The sequence below is a fragment of the Meles meles genome, chromosome 11, assembly GCF_922984935.1.
Source record: "Meles meles chromosome 11, mMelMel3.1 paternal haplotype, whole genome shotgun sequence".
Lineage (NCBI taxonomy): Eukaryota > Metazoa > Chordata > Mammalia > Carnivora > Mustelidae > Meles > Meles meles.
In genome coordinates, this window is record NC_060076.1 from 48,059,404 (window position 1) to 48,077,423 (window position 18,020).

The window sequence follows — 18,020 nt, forward strand, 5'->3', positions numbered from 1 at the left end:
TCTTTTTAAGCTATTTCTATAACCACTTGCTTATCAAACTTCTTAGCCTAATAATGCCAGCATGTTCTAAAAAATTAGATCCACCAACTCCTCTTTCCCCATATGTGATTCTCTTTTTTATTCTATATTGTCTCCCATTTTTCAAGCTAGAAACTTGAAGTCCATCCTGATTCATTCTCTCTTAATTATACATTCATTTAGGAACCAGTTTCTTCTAAATCTATAACTGAAAATTCACTGAAATCCAGCTCTTTTTCTAGTCTCCTACTCCCACTTACATCTGAGTTCATCAATTTTCTCGTAAACTATTACAAGTTTCTGCCCAGTTATGCTATTTGCAATGCCACTTGCTTCTAGCCTTCACAAAGCTACCCAACTGATCTTCCTAAATATAGAAATGATCAGGTCAATTCTGGGGGTAGAAGAATATAAAACTCAAAAGTACAGTATAAAAGGCTCTCTGCCATCTCCTTCGATGCTCCCCTTCTACCATCATCCCCCCATTCCCCCGATTTTCACATTATATTTCTTTGTCACCATTGGTTTATCTACGTTACCAAATCATGTATTTAGTATGTAATTGCTGGTCGAAGGTTATTTATAGATGTGGTGGATTAAGAAGGGATACAAAATTTCTGGAGGTCTGCTTCCCCTCTCCTTGAACTTGGGCAGGAGCAAAAGCAATGTCATGCCAGTCTCTAGGCTCAGGACGTGAGAGACTTCCGCTTCCTGTCTCTTGGAACATAGACTTTTGAAACGCAGTGGCCATGCTGTGAGAAAGCCCAAACAGTTGTGTTGAAAGGACTTCAGCTGGTTGAAGTTGATCTACCAAACAACAAGGCCAACAGATTGTCAAGGCACCCATCTGAAGCCACACTGAAGAGAATAAGCTGTCCCTGTTGAGCCCTGCTCAAATTTCAGATTCATAAGCAAAATCAACCATTATTTTTGTTCCAAGCTGAGTTTGGGAGTGTTTTGTTATGTGGTAATACTTGAAACAGTACAAAAACCTTTCCATCTTTCTCTGCCTGATTAATTTCTTCCCATTCCAAAAGATATAGCCCCAATGTTATCTCATTTAAGAGGATAAAGACTTCCCAATCTGCTGAGGCAAAATCGACAACTTTCTTCTGTTCTTCTCCAGCATCTGGTCATGATTAACGTTCACCTCCTGAAAAGTATTGTAAATTCCTTCTGAGTAGTGTCTGTGAGGATTGATCTTTGTTACCTAGTGACTAAAACAATTGAGTTACTTGAATATTCAATGTGGTAATTCCTATACTGTACTAACTTCTACTTTTGGTTTTATTTTAGTTCAACAACCACTTGTTGAGCACTGCATGCCGGGCAATATGTTATTTGATGACAGTATGTAATTCACATTGTGAATGGGCTGTAGACTCCTGCCCTCAAGAAGCAGAGATATCACGGAATTATCCCAAATCACCTTCACTGTGCTAGATGGCACAGTTTTCTGGGATTCAGCCAAGTGCGTGACTAAGGGTTCAAATAGTTTCAGAGATCTTCTTGGAGGAAAATATTGGTCCTTTCTGGTGGCCTCCATGATTTCCAGGAAGAACAGACAGTGACTGGCCAAATATCTGCCCAAAAAATGACAACAAAACTTGAATTGGACACTTAAAAGTTTCTCAAGAAAATTAAAAGTCTGCTTCCTAAATGTCTAGCCTCTAAATTCTTCAATCAACAGCACAGAGTACTGAAGACCCAAGACTCTTACCTCAGAAATAAGCCACAAAGAGCCTATGACCTAAAATATGTCAAAGCCTCATTTCATACATGCAAAATTTGAGAAACACAGTGCAACGGACATGTTCTCATATTCTCTCTGGCCTGGGTCAAGTGTGTGGTCCTGAAAGCACTGTCCAAGGAATAGCATGCATGAATCAAGATTTAATGTTATGCCCTCTGTTTAACGAAAGAAAAAGAAAAATACAATGATTTGAATAAAGTTACACTTTTACAAAATCATTATACATCATTTTATTTATATAGGCCATTAACCCTTTAGGGTACAGGAACTTTGTCTTATTGGTCTATAAACGTCAATACCTACCAGAATCTGATCATATAGTAGTTGCTCAACAAAAGAAGAAAATTACTTAGCTACTTTGGAATGGTAACTATATAAGGAGCAATAGTTTTACCTTCAGTTCAATGTCAGTAAAAATGCAATCCCTACTCAGAAATTGTGTGTTTCCTCTTATCTGACAAACAGCACTACACATGCCAGCAGTTTTCACTTGTCTTAGCTGTCAGGAAACTCTAGGCGAAATTTTGTGCACTACCATATCTTCAAAAGCACAGAGTTATGAGGAAATAGCAATGTATTTTTATTCATCTATCAAAGCAGGCATAGGCAAACGCTGTTAGCCTGACTCTCATCACCAAATGTACCTTCACTATTACTTTCACCTAAAATAATCTACATTTCCCTGTGACATTCTTGCCCCCCTTTTCCATAAACTCAGGCCAATGAGATTTTATCATATGTATATGCCAACTTAATCTGGCCTTAGGAGTAGAATCCAGAATGGAGCTAAGAGCTCTAAAAGCCAGTGTGTTAAATATTTCTCAGAAGAAAGTGTTAATTGCAAAGGTCCAAAGCTTTTTTTGAGGACCAGATGGGCTATATGAACAAATTGTATAGCTTACCTATGTTTCACATTATAGGGACATGGGTTGGGTTGTGGCTTCCATAAAACAATTGAAAAACTTGATATCAGGAGTTTCTTGTATGGAACTCGCCTGCAGTTTTTCCTAGGGGAAAGAACGGTTCCAACAGAAGCAAGTAAGATCATGGTCTCCAAGAGGCAGACAGATGGTAGTGCTGGTCTTCACAACAGTAATCTCACAAAAGCATAAGGCTCAAAATAATTCTGATGTTAGCAGCTGTATATAATTCAGTATTTGTGGTGGTTCACTGATAAGGAATGATAATCTCTTCTCCCTTATAAAAGGGATAAATCTGAGTTTGTTTGCACAGACTAAGGTTACAGAGAAGGCCTGAAGTATAGAAGGCTCATAAGCTTATTTGGTTACAGATATGATCTTTAACTTTCCCTAGCCCGAGAAGCCAAAAATAAACATTTCATAACTTTTAATGTGTGGTTAGCAAATATAGCTGGCCCGTGGTCGTGTCCCCACAGCCCAGAGTCCTGGACAGAGTCAGCTTAGCTGGATGCCTGTGGCCGCCTGCTTAGAGCCTTCCCCTGTAGTTTCAAAAGAACAGGGTCTTTTTTATCCGCTTAGCTCAGTTGCTATAAACACTTGCTGTATGTTAAATGACTTCTCAGGTCCATCCAATCCGATTTGCACATCATTAGTCTGTGTAGGATGAAATGGATGCCTTTGGATATTTAGTTTTGTTAAATACTGAGCCCTTTGTGAGTGAAAAACCCTTCATATAAAATATTACATCAGGCTTGGCTAACATTCCTGTTTCATGAATCACTGGTACCTCCAAGTTGTCCTTGAAATTTCAAATTCACTGTAGATGCTTCCAGACACGTACAGTACTTCTTTTTTTGTTTATTTATTTATGTTTTGATTTGGATGCCAATTCTGCTATGAAAGAGGAAAATTTAGCATCAGAGCAAATGCCCTTCACGTACATCAAAAGGGAAAAGAAAAGCAGAATTGCAGACCCGAAAGGAAAACACTCATCTAAATGCCAGAAAAATTCATCATAGATCCGTGCTTTACCCTGACTTACCACACTGTTATTCAGAGACCATCACTCACCTTTTTTTACTTCTCACTGGTGATGGCCGTATTCATACCTGCAAGTACAAGTTTAAAAAAAATGAATAAATAAGCAAAAAGCTTAGTATTTCACATGGACTTGTAAATTTTTCATTTTGATTTTGACAGAGCTCACGCAGTAATTGCTTATAATTACTGATAGGACAGCTGATTGCTTTTTAAAACTACATTCTAATTAGAACAACCAGCCATCAGGGCTTTGAAAGTGGCTGTGATGATATTACCACAATGAGGCCACGGTGAGGCTTTCTGGCCTTTTCTGTGATGCTGCTGCTCTGGGCTCTACCTTCGCTGAGTTGTCACAGAGGAAATGAACTGCCACTGCTTCAGCTACACAGAAGATAAGAAGCTCGACAGGGCAAACAGCGTCACTGTCACTTTCTTGGGAATACCCCAATATCATTTTTCCTCACCAAGTGTTCCGGCTGCTGTTACATTATATGTCATCTGGCCAGACACATCCAGAATGCTCACCACATTCCACTTCCTATCGTTCTGCCCTCAGCATTGGCGGCAGAAGATTTTACCTGAGAAATTTCAGATGTCATACATGCTTGCAGATGATGGTTCTGTTTTGCAACAGTAACGTTTCCACAACGCTTAGGTCAGATTTTTTTATTTTTTATTTTTTTTTTTATGAAGTAAGTTTCGTTAACATGAAAGAAAAGGGAGGTTCTTTGATATTTATTGAATGTATTTTACGGTAGGAGTTTAAGATTTCTGTGTGTCTCATTTAAACTCCAAAATAGCCCTGTAAAAAGAGGGTTTCATTATCTGGGCTTTACAAACACAGAAACGGAATCTCACGGGGGCCTTGTTAAGTTCTTTCTTCCAGACAATATTTTCAAGAACTCACTGAAAATGTGACAAGAACGGGTAACCACCATTCTGCTGAAAAGTACCAACGCTGTGGCAGAATATGTTTTAATCCAAAGCATTTGTTGAGAAACAAGAAATGAGAGAAATTCCTGCATGATAGGAAGTCAATGGAATTGTTGTCTCAAAAAACCAAAACCAGAGGGAAGCATGGTTTTTCAAAACGCCTAGAGGTGAGAACTGCTGCAGAACTAGGCATGGTTGGAAGATCTACAGAGCCAGAATCAATAGATGCAGGAGGTCACATTTGGCCCTGAATAAAGCAGCAGGTGAGTCTTTGGAGAACTGAAGGGAGCAATGGCTTTTGCACCCTGGTTCAAGCCAGGATCATGGGCACTGAGATAGAAGAGGCAGGACATGGCTCCAGGTAGCCCTATGCCCAAAGCATGTCCCTTAGCCTGCCCAAAATCTGGAAACAACCTAAATAGATATATCATCCACAGACAGGGAAAGGGGGACTTCCAAATATCAGGATGACTGCGTGACTAAGAATCACTATGCTCAACACTGAAGAGACAGTAATTCTCCATCAAATAATTATAAATTCAATATGATTCCCATCAAATTCAAAATAGTATTTCTATGGAACTAGACAAGGCTGTCTGGGAGGGACAATTGGGATGACTTGACATCACAAACTTCAAAATGTATTGTGAAGCTATGAGGACACAAGCAGTTTATGAGCACAGGAATAGAAGAGACAAGCAGGTCAAGAGAACAAACTGGGGAGTCCAGAAGAGGCAAATGTGCGTGTGTGCACAGGTGGATTTGTATGTGTATTAATATGTGAGAGAAAATGGAAATTTGAATCAGCAAGAAAAGGTTGGATTATTTAAAAGGGGCAACTAGCCCTTTAAGATTATATTAGAACCCTAGACATCATATATAAAATAAAATCTTAATATTAGAACCCTAGACATCATATATAAAATAAAATCTTAAAAATGATTAAAGTGTTCATGTAAGTAACACTGAAAAAAAATTTAGGGGTGCCTGGGTGTCTCAGGTGGTTAGTCATCTGCCTTTGGCTCAGGTCATGATCATCGAGTCCTGGGATCAAGCCCCACACTGGGCTCCCAACTCCCAACTCAACAGGGAGTCTGCTTCTCCCTCTCCCTCTGACTCACCCTCTGCTTGTGCTCTCTCTGTTTCTGATTCTGTATCTCTCTCTCAAAAATGAATAGATTTTTAAAAAATCTTTAAAAAAATTTTTTAAATAGAATGATGGTTTTTGAATCTCAAGTAATGAGAAAGGGCCTCCTACAAACTGAAGAAAAGAATTAACAGATAAACTACATAAAAATCTTCAAATTTGTTTTTGACAAAGATCATAATAACAAAAACAATAATAAAAGACAATACCAAGAGAAAATATTTGCAAGAAAGTTTAAGAGACAAGCAGTACTCACAATTGTATAGAGAGATATCCCACATAATTAGGAAAAGAAGCAATGATCTTATAGGAAATCAGATAAAAGGGGCACCCCAGTGGCTCTGTCAGTTGAGCTACTGACTGGGTTTTAGCTCTGGTCATGATCTCCTGGGTTGTGGGGCTGAGCCCCAACGTTGGGTTCCATGCTCAGTAGGGAGCCTGCTTGAAGACTCTCACCCTCTCCCTCTACCCCTCCCCCCAAATAAATAAATAAATCTTAAAAAAAAATAGACAAAGGTATAAGGAAAGAGTTCACAGAAAGAAAAACTGCATACTACATATATATGAAATTATGCTAAACATTAGTAGCAGCCAGAGGAATTGAAACTGAAACAATATCACTGTAGTTTTTACTCCTCAGGTTATATAAACTTTTGAAGCTTGATAGAACTTAGTGTGGGGAGGATATGAAGGAACACGTACTTTCTTAATCCACTGTTGAGAATTTGAAGTCACTAACCATTTTCAGAGAGCATTTTGTCAATATCTATCAAAACTTAACATTTCTATAAGCCATATTCATGAATTTTACTTCTGTATATTTAGCCTATAGCTTTCATATTTGCTTAAAGATTTATGTGTAAGAAAGTTCATTGTTGTATTCTTCTAAAGCAAAGAAAGCAATCAAATTGATGTCAGAATAATTAAATGAGTCATGGCATGTCAGTTTTTTTTTTTTCTTAAAGATTTTATTTATTTATTTGACAGATAGAGATCACAAGTAGGGAGAGAGGCAGGCAGAGAGAGAGAGAGAGAGAGAGAGAGAGGAGGAAGCAGGCTCCCCGCCAAGCAGAGAGCCCGACACGGGACTCGATCCCAGGACCCCGAGATCATGACCTGAGCTGAAGGCAGCAGCTTAAACCACTGAGCCACCCAGGCGCCCCCATGGCATGTCAGTTTTAAGGAATACGTTGCACTTATGAATAATGTTGAATATCTATATAGAGTGATATAAAGAGTCACCAAGATAAACTCTTGAAACAACAAATCCATCTTATAATGTGTAAATGTTTGTGGTTAAGACCTCATTAAGTTTTTAAAAATGTATGTACGTGAGGGGCGTGTGGGTGGCTCCGTTGGTTAAGCATCCAACACTTGATTTCAGCTCGGGTCCTGAGATCAAGCCCCATGGGGTTTAGAGCCTGCTTAAGAAATTCCAACACTTTTACACCTAGGTGATCAATAATTATGTTTAAAATCTAACATTTGCAGTTCAACTAATGATGCAATCATGTGGTATCACTTTTTATTTTCTACTTTCAAACCAAGAGAGCAAAATATTTAAAGAAAAAAGAAAACATTGGTGTAGAAGGAAAAAAAGACTCTAAAAACAACTATGGAAATGTCTCTTTTTCAGTTTAACCACAGCTTTTTACTAGACCTTAAATCATTTTAGCACTCACTCCACGGATAAAATTTCTAATTTTGCTTCAGCTACTTGGATATTTGAGACCAAGTGAATTTGAAGTATGAATAACAAAAAGACTTTCTATCTTGGCTGAGAAAACCATCATGTTCACATTTGGCAAGATTTCCCAACATAATCTAATATATAGCTAGCTGATGCATTTGACACTTTTCTGTAGAGATAATTTATTCACCGGTGTTATAACATTAAAGATGGGGTAGTCTTACAGTTTTCTCTAAAAAATTAAAGATGGAGGGGTGCCTGGGTGGCTCAGTCAGTTAAGTATCTGTCTTCGGCTCATGTCATGATCCCAGGGTCCTGGGCCCCACATCTCAAAGCCCCACATCAGGATCCCTGCTCAGCGGGCAGTCTGCCTGTCCCTCTCCCTCTGCCACCCTCCCCGCCTGTGCTCTCTCACTCTCTCACTCTGTCAAATAAATAATCTTAAAAAAATTCAAAGATGGAGTAATCTCTTTATTTTGTTGTAAGTCTAAAAATAGTTTAAAATGAGCTCTTATATGATTTCTGTATCAGCACTCAGTTGCTAAATAATAACCGGGAGCAAAACAACAGAGAGGGTCATTCTCTTCCATTATGCAATCTCTTCAAGAGAAAGATTGTTCTTCTTTAATTCTAACCAGAAGCCATAAAATCCTCTTTTTGTTTGTGTGTATTAGCTATAAGGATCTCCACAATACTCATATAATGTCTGGAATTAGAAGACATGTGGGAGCTTAAATAGAATTTGTCAAATTATTTCTCTTCTTACATTTAGATTTTTGAGCTCCTTATAAAGGATAAAATTCATTTCAACACTACTCACTGAATATTGGTCTTTGGAAGCTGCAATGAATGGGCCAGAGGCAAGAACAGGTTTGTGTGTGGAAGGTAGAAGTGGGAAGATTTTAGTTAAGTTAAAGCTACACTTTGGAGTTTGGAATGAGGCTAACTGATCTTTGAAAGGAAATGGACAGAGTTCGCTACATTCAGACTACATAGTTCAGACTCATCAGTCTGAAATTTTCATGATTATTTTGCAAGAACATATTTTGTAGGTGATTTTTTAATGGTATGATAATCGTATTCAAAGATAACATAGACTGAAATGCACAAATTATTTTCCTTTATAGGTCTCTCAGCCCTACCAGACTGAGTTCCAAGAGGATAAGGATATCTTCTGAATCCCCAGGTCCTACTACACTGACTGTTAAATAAAGGGCTGGGGAAATTAATACATTATTTTATCAATCAATCAATCCATTAGAAAGTGATTCAATATACCTCTCCCAAATTCTGACCAATTAGTCTGGCTTTATACAAATTGGTAGATAAACCAATACTTATTAAGATTCTACCATTTATGTAGTCATACACTTGAATATATTTTGGAGAATATTTCAATAGTATATTCTCAAGAAGCTACAATCCAGTCAAGTGAAAAGAGAGAATCACACTATGAAACAACAATGAAGAGCCAGCACAGGGACCAGGATCTAGAAGGCACAGGACACAGCTGCCTAAAGGCCCAGCATAGATAACCCACCTACAGGTGTATGAGCTAAGCCAATGTTATTGTTATATGCCATTGAGATTTGGGGATACTTATCATACATTAATGGCTAATCTAAATACTTTCAATATTCAATCCACTGTAACATTCTGGAGTTTGCTTTCAAAATTCCCTTACAGTCCCAATCTAACCCACTTTTGTCTCACACCTGACCCATGGCTACCCCCTTATTGGCCCGCCTGCTTCCATTTTCCTCTCCCTCATTTTTTGCCACACTACATCCAAAACGATCATATAAAATGCAAATTAGAATAAATCTCCCAATTTTCAAAAGGCCTACAGGGTCCCTGCCTTGTGTCTGGTGTCTCTTGCTCACGCCCAAGTCACACTGGCGTTATTTTTTGCAGTTTTAAGAACATGCCACGTGCCTTCCTTTTTTGGATCTTTGCCCAGATTACTCTGTAGAATGCAATGCTTTTCTCTAAACCTTACTTCTTTCATCCTGATTCATTTCTACTTACCTTTCACGCCTAGCTGAAATGCCACATAACAAGCCTTCTCTGACCCTAGGTCTATGATAAGAACTCCCTACCATGTGCTCCCACAGCATCTTGTGTTTTTCCTTCGTGTTACTTGTCACCATTAGTCATTATGTAGCTGCTAGTGTGATGCAGACTAGTAGAATTGGTCTTCTCCACCAGACCAGGGTGGCAGGGATCATGTATCTCTTGCTGACTACTGGATATTCATTATCTCCAGTACCTTCTGGCCCCCAGTAGGTGATGAGTAAATATTGGCTTAATTAGCTTTGAGATCATCTAATGGGCTTTTCCAGATTCCTTGCCGTACCCTGAAGCACATCAAAACTATCTGAAACATTAAAGAAAAAAAAATCTTGCCTCTAGTTCTTGTTACTTTGAAATTAGAACAAATGTCTTGATAAAGGAAGATGCATACTTATGTGTATTGCAGCGCTTTCCTGCCCTCTTTCACCTGTCGTCCACAAGAGTGTTGCACAAATAACATCTCACTTCCCTGAAACAAGAAATCTACAATTCATTAAATATTTCAAACTTTAATCTAGATCCATAAATATTTCAAACTTTAATAAATACTTTAGACAGATAGATAGGATGGATGAGCTGATAGATCAAAAGATTGATAGATCAACAGACAGAGAAAGAGTCAGACAGAATACAGCTAGGTAACCAGTGTAAGGTAACAAGTATACCTAGCTTGGTTCATTCATACATCTGTGGGTCCCCTGGAAGTCAGCTGATCTGGGTTGGGTGTGGTTGAGACATCATGCCAGTCCAATTCCTGCCCAGGCTACAGCTACCATACCATCACTCCTTCCTTATTCTATTAACTAAAGCATGTCCCGTGGATGAACCTAAATCAATGGCCAAAGAAATATGTTCTCTAATAGGAAGAACCATAGTCATGGAGAAAGTGCTTATATACAGGGAAGGGCAAAGGTCAAGGTTTGGGACAAATATGCAATGTACTACAAGAAATAGGAAATGTATATATTAAAGCAGGGTATCTGTATACTACCAATTAGAAAGGGAAGTGATCTAGTTAGTGTGTACCGTTTTCACAGCATTTGTAAAGAAGTTCTCTACATCATCCTATTTTCTGTTGTTCTTCAAATACCATGTATGACAGCTTATAATGTCTTTTTGTTTTATATTTATATATGAAGACATTTATATCGTGCATTCTTATTCTAGTGTTCAACTACAAATGCGATAACCATTTTTGTCAATTTGTGGGGTTTCTTTAGATTTATTTATTTATTTATGAGAGAAAAAGAGAGAGCATGTGCATGCATGGGGAGAGGGGCAAAGGTGGAGGGAGAGAGAGAATCCACAAGCAAACTCCCCACAGAGTGCAGAGCCTGTTGCAGGGTTCCATCCCTGTGATTATCACCTGAGCTGAAACCAAGAGTTGGCTGCTTAACAGACTGAGCCACCCCGGTGCCCCCTCAATTTGTGTTTTAAATCGTAGAGATAAAATTGATCCCAATACTACTACCCTTCAACTTCATGTCATTATAATTTACTACATGTTTTAAAAATATATATAATTATATGTAATTTATAATATGTATTTAAAGATTAACTGTAAATATCAATCATCTTCTGAAGGAATAGAGTTTTTGTTCCAATGATGATGAGACTCAATTTATCTGACAGTATGATTGGATCTGTAAGATGAGGAAGGCTCAGAGCCACTGAACTCAGTGCCCTCACAGAGCCCTGCAAAGCTCTTTGGTGTTCAATTTCTAATAGGTTCCCAAATCACAATAATCCACATACTTTATGATTTCCATATCAACATAGTATTAGCCAACCATACTCTATCTGCATGACTGGGCTGGGTAAAAATAGTCTTTCTTAACTGTTTTCAGTTTCAATAACCATCTTTGGAATTTATTTATTCTGTTGCCAGCACAAATCACTATATGCTCAATAAAAGACAAGGAAATCTTAGCAACCTGCTTTAATCATTTGCAGTAGGAGGCACCCTAGGTTGAGCCACAAAATTTTATAGCTTGGACAATACATGACATATTTAAAAGACAAATGAATAGAGGAAAGACCAAAGGAAGCAAACATATAGAATACTTAAGGATTTTAACCTGAGAGAATGTCAATTAAAGTTCAGGGGAAAGTAAATGGCTATAATTAATACCTGTTAACTGCTTTTGGCCTTCAGGCTCACCCTGTCCAATGATGCATAATAATTAGAAAACATTTCATTACCAGCTGGCGTCAAAGGATTAAATGTGTGTGAAAGAGCTTTGCAAACTGTAAAGTCATGAAACAAGGTAGCTGTTATTTCCATTATTAATATCAAAAGATGCACCAAGTGGACATGCCATTGAAACCTCACCAATAAATATTTAGTGACTAATAAACTTTGAATACTATGTATATGTATCGTAAGTAGAATACGTGTTGATTGCTCTTCCCACTAGTCACAAAAGCACAAGTTGGATTTAAGATTTGACTGAATTTTCTCTCTAATTTTGTCATATTAAGGCCACCAATTTATTTTTAAGTATAAATTCCTAACAAAATTAATATGAAGAGAGGCTATACTTTTACATAGGTTTAAGGGGAAGGGAAACTTCAAAGTGATTCCATATATTGATCGTGATCCTACTCATTTACATGTTTAAAATCTGAATGAAACAATTTCATGGTGAGAGAGGTTCAAGTATTACCTACTATCATGCAACCAGTAAATATTGGATGTGGGATTCAAATGCAACGTCAATCAGATTCCTTTGTCCAATATGCCACTCCAGTGTAAAACATTGTATTAGAGATTTAATTTCATTACATATAGACACGTGTATGTATATTCAAAATTAATACTTACTAAAATCAAAATCCATATTAATTATAAAACAAATGTTTACTCTAAGAGTTTGGAGCTTCTGAAAGATGTAGGAAAGATATGAAGCAGTGAGACTTTCAATCTCCAGAGCGGATCCACTGAAGAGTAGATCAATAATTGGTTGCAATAGCTGGGTTTGTTTATTGAGATGTTTTCCCAGGTGACCTGATGACCAAAGCACACCATTCCCTACTAAGCATTTAAACATGATTTATTTGACTTGCTTGAGCAGGGTACTCATGATGGAATTGCTTCATTTAATCATACAAGTACCTTCTGTGAATGAGGCATTTTGCTAGGAGGGAAAGTTACAGGATTGAGCAAGTCATACTACCTGCCTTTAAAATATTTAGATCCTGGGGCGCCTGGGTGGCTCAGTGGGTTGAACCTCTGCTTTTGGCTCAGGTCATGATCTCAGGGTCCTGGGATGGAGCCCTGCATCGGGCTCTCTGCTCAGCAGGGAGCCTGCTTCCCCCTCTCTCTCTGCCTGCCTCTCTGCCTACTTGTGATCTCTCTCTCTCTGTCAAATAAATAAATAAAATCTTAAAAAAAAAAAAATAAAATGTTTAGATCCTAACGGGAAGACATGTCTGTATATTAATAACAACAAAGTTAAGAGGATAGAGAAGAAAGGAGTGAAATTACTACATGCCAAGTTTTTCATCATAATTCAAGACAAATCACTAAATAGTATTTTAGTCTTGATATTTATAATTACAGAACATATATTTGATTAGGTGGCCTATACTTTTGAGACTCCCTCACAATGAAAATACACTGTTTATAACATTAGGAAAACAAAAAAGCTGCAAATTTAAAAACAAAAATCAAATGATTATTCTTACAGTTTTTACTTTATCCAAGTGATAACAATCTATTAGAACTTGTGTATATTCTTACATTTTCCTTTTTGTTTCCCTATTACCAAATACTACATGAATTAAGCTTAAAGAACTCGGGACATCATGTGGTATTTGTCTATTTTTCTTCTTCCCCATGTCACTACCCATTCATAAGAGTAACTTCTACACAAAATATAGAAAAATAAAGCAACATTGTGATCGAGTTAAGCATCACTTTAAAATTCTGTTACATGTTCTTACGAAAACAAGGCTGTATTAAAAAAAAAAAAAAGCTCCTAGAAAGCAAGTTTACAGCATACAAAAGCTGAAGAGAAGAAGTTATCTATTTTTTAAGCAGGTAAAGCAGTGAAACAGAAAGATGGGAAAGCATGGTGGAGAAGGGTAACAATTATCCGTGATGGCGTGCACTGCTCTACAGAGTATACACCTGAAAATTCTAGGTCTCAGTTTGAAAACCAATTCTAGTTACTTAGGAAATGACACTTCTTGTTCTGGGAATTGGGAATCCCTACCTTCAGCAATGTCACTGCATGACTTGTGACAGGGAAGCCTTAATGCATTTTGTATCATAACTCTTCCTCTGGGTTTTACTTTCATTTGTTTAGAATGTTAAATACAGTGTCAGGAGCAAATCAGTTGTCTCCATCTAGTCATCACAGACTAATTTGTCTGTCTGAAAGCTCTTTTATTTTATAAGGGAAGAAACTGCTGTTTAAAAAACAGAAGCCAGAGCTCTGGGGCTTAGTTTTCACCTCGGAAAAGTTAAGATGTTGAATTACATGACCTCTGAGTCCCTCTGAGTTCCAAATCCCGTAGTTCTACCATCTGGTCACCTCAGGCTACAGAGTTCAGAGAAATACTTACCATGCAGACCCACTGAAAAGTATTTACGAATAAGTTAAAATAAAAGTACCTTAACATTTAGATTTTTTGCTAGTCTAAGCTAAATTTTTTAAAAGAGCAATACAAGCATTTGCCATTCTTTTCTTCCACACAACAAGGCCTATCTCAAATAAATACACAGTTCATTCGGTAGACTTGTTTAAATAGTGACTGTCAAAATATCCAAAATTTAGGCCTGAAAAAGATCTTGAGATTTTACTGAGACTATAGAAAAAGAATAACTAACTATAAATACTATATCTAAATCTGCAGCTAATGAACTTGATTAAATCACAGTTAACCTTTGTAATAAATGTGCCAAAGCATGGCAACTCTCAATCAAATTATATTGTGCTCTATTGTAATGGTGTCAGACATGTTTTAACTTGAATTTCGGGAGTATTTACACAGTAATTCATTTAAATTGCTATACCTTGAGATTCTGTCACATTCATGATCATCTACTGGGCACAGAAAATGTAACTACGATTTTCCTTAAAGTAACCAATGAAAGAAAATGTGACTCTATACCCTACCTCCACTACATTCCTGATGCCCACATTAGCTCAAATCACCCAACTCATATGTTGTAGTGCAAGTGTCCATGAGATGCCAAGTTGTGCAGTTGAGTCTTGTTACTTTGATAAGCCCATATTAGACTCCGAAAAATAAAACTAGTTAGAGCACAATCTGAGTGTGAATTATTAGGGGGAAAATAAGATACTAGGGTTAGAAGGAGGTAGGAGGGGGAAAAGAAAATTTTACATGTTGAGACCAAGTTAGACTTTATGTCCAGATTTCTTGGAACCTATAGCCTGACTGTACAAACTTAGAATGGTTCACCAAGAATGAGCTAAAACGTAAGAACAAGATTAGAAACCTCACGACTCAGAAGTCTTTGTGCTCCAAGGACACGTAGAATTAGTAGATGCAAGGAAAGCAAGATTGTGGTGATGATTTCACAGGTGTATGCATATCTCTAAACTCATCAAATTGTGTGCATAAAATGTTTATTTTTTGTATACCAATGATACCTCAAAAAAACTCTTTAGAAAAAAGAAACTTTGAAAGATGGATTTACTTTTTGGTATTCACCTCAGAAAAATCTGGAAATAATAGAAATAGACAAGAAAACATCTTTTCTTCCTGTTTGTCTAGGGTCCATCGCCATGGCTTTCTCTCTTGGTTTTGCAGGAGGATCAAAGAATTGCAATGAGTAAAAGAAGAAAGAATGTGTCCTTCATGGTTCAATAAAATAAATAATATTATAAATTAATATTTGTATAGCACTTTACATTTTACAAACTACTTTTGAAGGTCGAGCAATGTTGGGGATTAAACGGTCAAAAACGAACACACTCTGAGCTGAGAAATATTGAATCATTTTTGCAGAAAGAGTATGACATCCAATTTTTTCCCAATGGAAGATTAAAAAAAAATTATCAGGTTGGTTCCTAAACAAAAAGTTATTATTCTTTCTGAAAGAAGTAAGATACCTGGACCTTCTAATTACTGAAGTGGGACAGCCAACATAAACAAGAAAATTAGGAGAAAGAATGCCGTCTGTTGTTAAAAAGTATAATCAGTTATGCAGAACTTAATAGAAAAACCACAACTTCATCAAAACTAAATGACAAAGATTTGAACTTTGGACAATAACATGAGCAGAATCTAAGAATAATCTGCAAAAAGCATTATGATCCAATGAAGCAAGAAGGCATCATATTCCAGTGAAATTGGAAAATAGCAAAGAATTCATAGCATGTGGGAGAAGATGAACCCAAATCAAAAGAAAAGCACTCCTTTAGTCTCCATCCCAGAACTCCCTTACCAACTTCTTCACTTTCTTTGTAGAAAAGAACTAGAAAATTTCCAAACTCCACTACTCCACTTCATAGTGGAATAATGTATCTATGTATAGGCTAGCTGTGTCATTATATAAAGTTCCTATTAGGTAGCATGGCTTTCTCTTTTGATGTACTGAGACCAATTTCAGTGTGTGTGTGTGTGTGTGTGTGTGTGTTGTTGGGGGGGGTGGAGTTGCGGGGAGGAGGGAGCTCCTACACCAACAAAAAGCAATTCTCTGGATGCCATCAGGGTGTCTTACAATTCAGCTTAATTCTGACACTATCTCCCCAGAAACAGCATCAACTCACACAAGTTAAGGGTTGGCTATAGGTCAAAGGTCCCCATGACTCCCTCCTTGGGTTTGACTACTTTTCTAGGGCAGCTCACAGAACTCAGGAAATTCATTTACTCATGGGATGGCAGGTTTGTTATAAAAGGATATAATTCAGTAACTACCAGATGAAATATATGCATAGAACAAGATAGGGAGAGGGCTTGGTCCTTCCATGCCCTCTCTGTCTATGCCACTCTCTCCAAATCCCCACGTGTTCACAAATCCAGAAGCTCTCCAAGCCCTCTCCTTCGGTTTTATTTTGTTTTTAATGAAGGCTTCATTACAAGGATATGATTGTTAACTCATTGGCCATTGATGATTGATTCAACATCCAGCCCTTTCCCCTCTCTGGAAGTCAGTGGGGTGAGACTGACAGTTACAACCCTCTAATCACATGGTTGGTTCTACTGGTAACCAGCCCCCATCCTTAGGTCTCATTAAGTAACATTTCATTATATAACAAAAGACAATTTATTCCTCTCACATTTAGGAAATTCTAAGGGAATTAGGAGCTCTGTGCCAGAAAGCAGGAAGAAGACCAAATACGTATTTTTTATGAATCATAATATCACACTTCCCTTAGTCTCAATTTACCCTTTGTTATCTTCAGAGAGTTCTGACTTAAAGAAGTCCTTCAACTATGTTTACAGATGGATGTGAACTGTGTGGACATTGGGAGATTCTTAAGAGTTAAAATTTGGTGTCTTAAATAAATAAAGCAAACCTAATGAAGTTTAATTCTCTCTGAATATTTTAAATTATCACAAATATAACCACATTTGCTATTCACAAAATTCATATGGAATCAATGGGGCAGGCATTATTAATTCTACTTTATAACAATGTTATTAAAGGAACTTGTTCAAACTCATACAGTTTATAAGTGTTAGAGAGAAAAAGTTTCCTCTACCCTTTTAGGCTCTTCAGTTGATCTATATATTAAATTGACATAAAAGAGACTAATAGGAGAAAAACAAAGTTAATTTCATATATATAGGAGTCCCATGAAAATATGAAATCCAAGGACAAGTCAGGAGGTTGAGGCTTATATGCCATCCTGAGCTAAGGAATGGGTTAGGGGCCTGAGACTTCAAAGGGACGGAGGGTAATTCACAAGACAGAAAGAAGAGCAGGTGTTTGGTAATTAGATACTTGCCCTGCTGTACAGATAGCTCATTTAGATAAAATTATTTCTGGTAATAACGCTCTCTCTGAGCCAGGTCCCCTACATAAATTCTTTAAGGAAGCTAAGGGAGAGGTAAAAGTTTTTCTTTCGTCTACTTGGTCTTGATTGCTTTTTGCTCAAAATAATCCACTTGCCAAAGTGGCATATGTTGAGGTCATATATTCTGTTTCTCTTCAGAATCATCATAACCTATTTGATTCTAGCTGTCATCAAGCTAGAACTAGTTCTAAGCATAGAACTCTTTGCTCTGACCAAAGTCACACTGAAAGGTTACAAATATTTCAGGTAAAAATAATTTAAAGTTTCTCTACCCTTCTATTCCATTTAAAACCCCATTGTTCCCAATAATGCCAAGCCAAATTCTAGTTTTTTTTTAAACTGTAACACTTAAATTGTATGATTTATATCATTTAGGAAATTAACTGCAACACTTAAATTTTCTGATTTGTATTTCATTTCGGATAATATTTTTCATAAAAATAAAACTAAC

At 37.2% G+C, this 18,020-nt stretch overlaps 1 long non-coding RNA gene across 1 annotated transcript in view; it reads right to left on the reverse strand.

The window, feature by feature from the left end:
- Nucleotides 1-573: 573 nt before the first annotated feature.
- LOC123953418 overlaps nt 574-18,020 on the reverse strand; it is a 125,775-nt gene continuing 108,328 nt past the window's right edge. Inside the window, exons 3-5 of the long non-coding RNA XR_006820872.1 lie at nt 3,763-3,800; nt 2,674-2,778; nt 574-1,601 (exon numbers count right to left, since the gene is read on the reverse strand). This is a non-coding gene — a long non-coding RNA (uncharacterized LOC123953418). The remainder of the gene's footprint in view (nt 1,602-2,673; nt 2,779-3,762; nt 3,801-18,020) is intronic.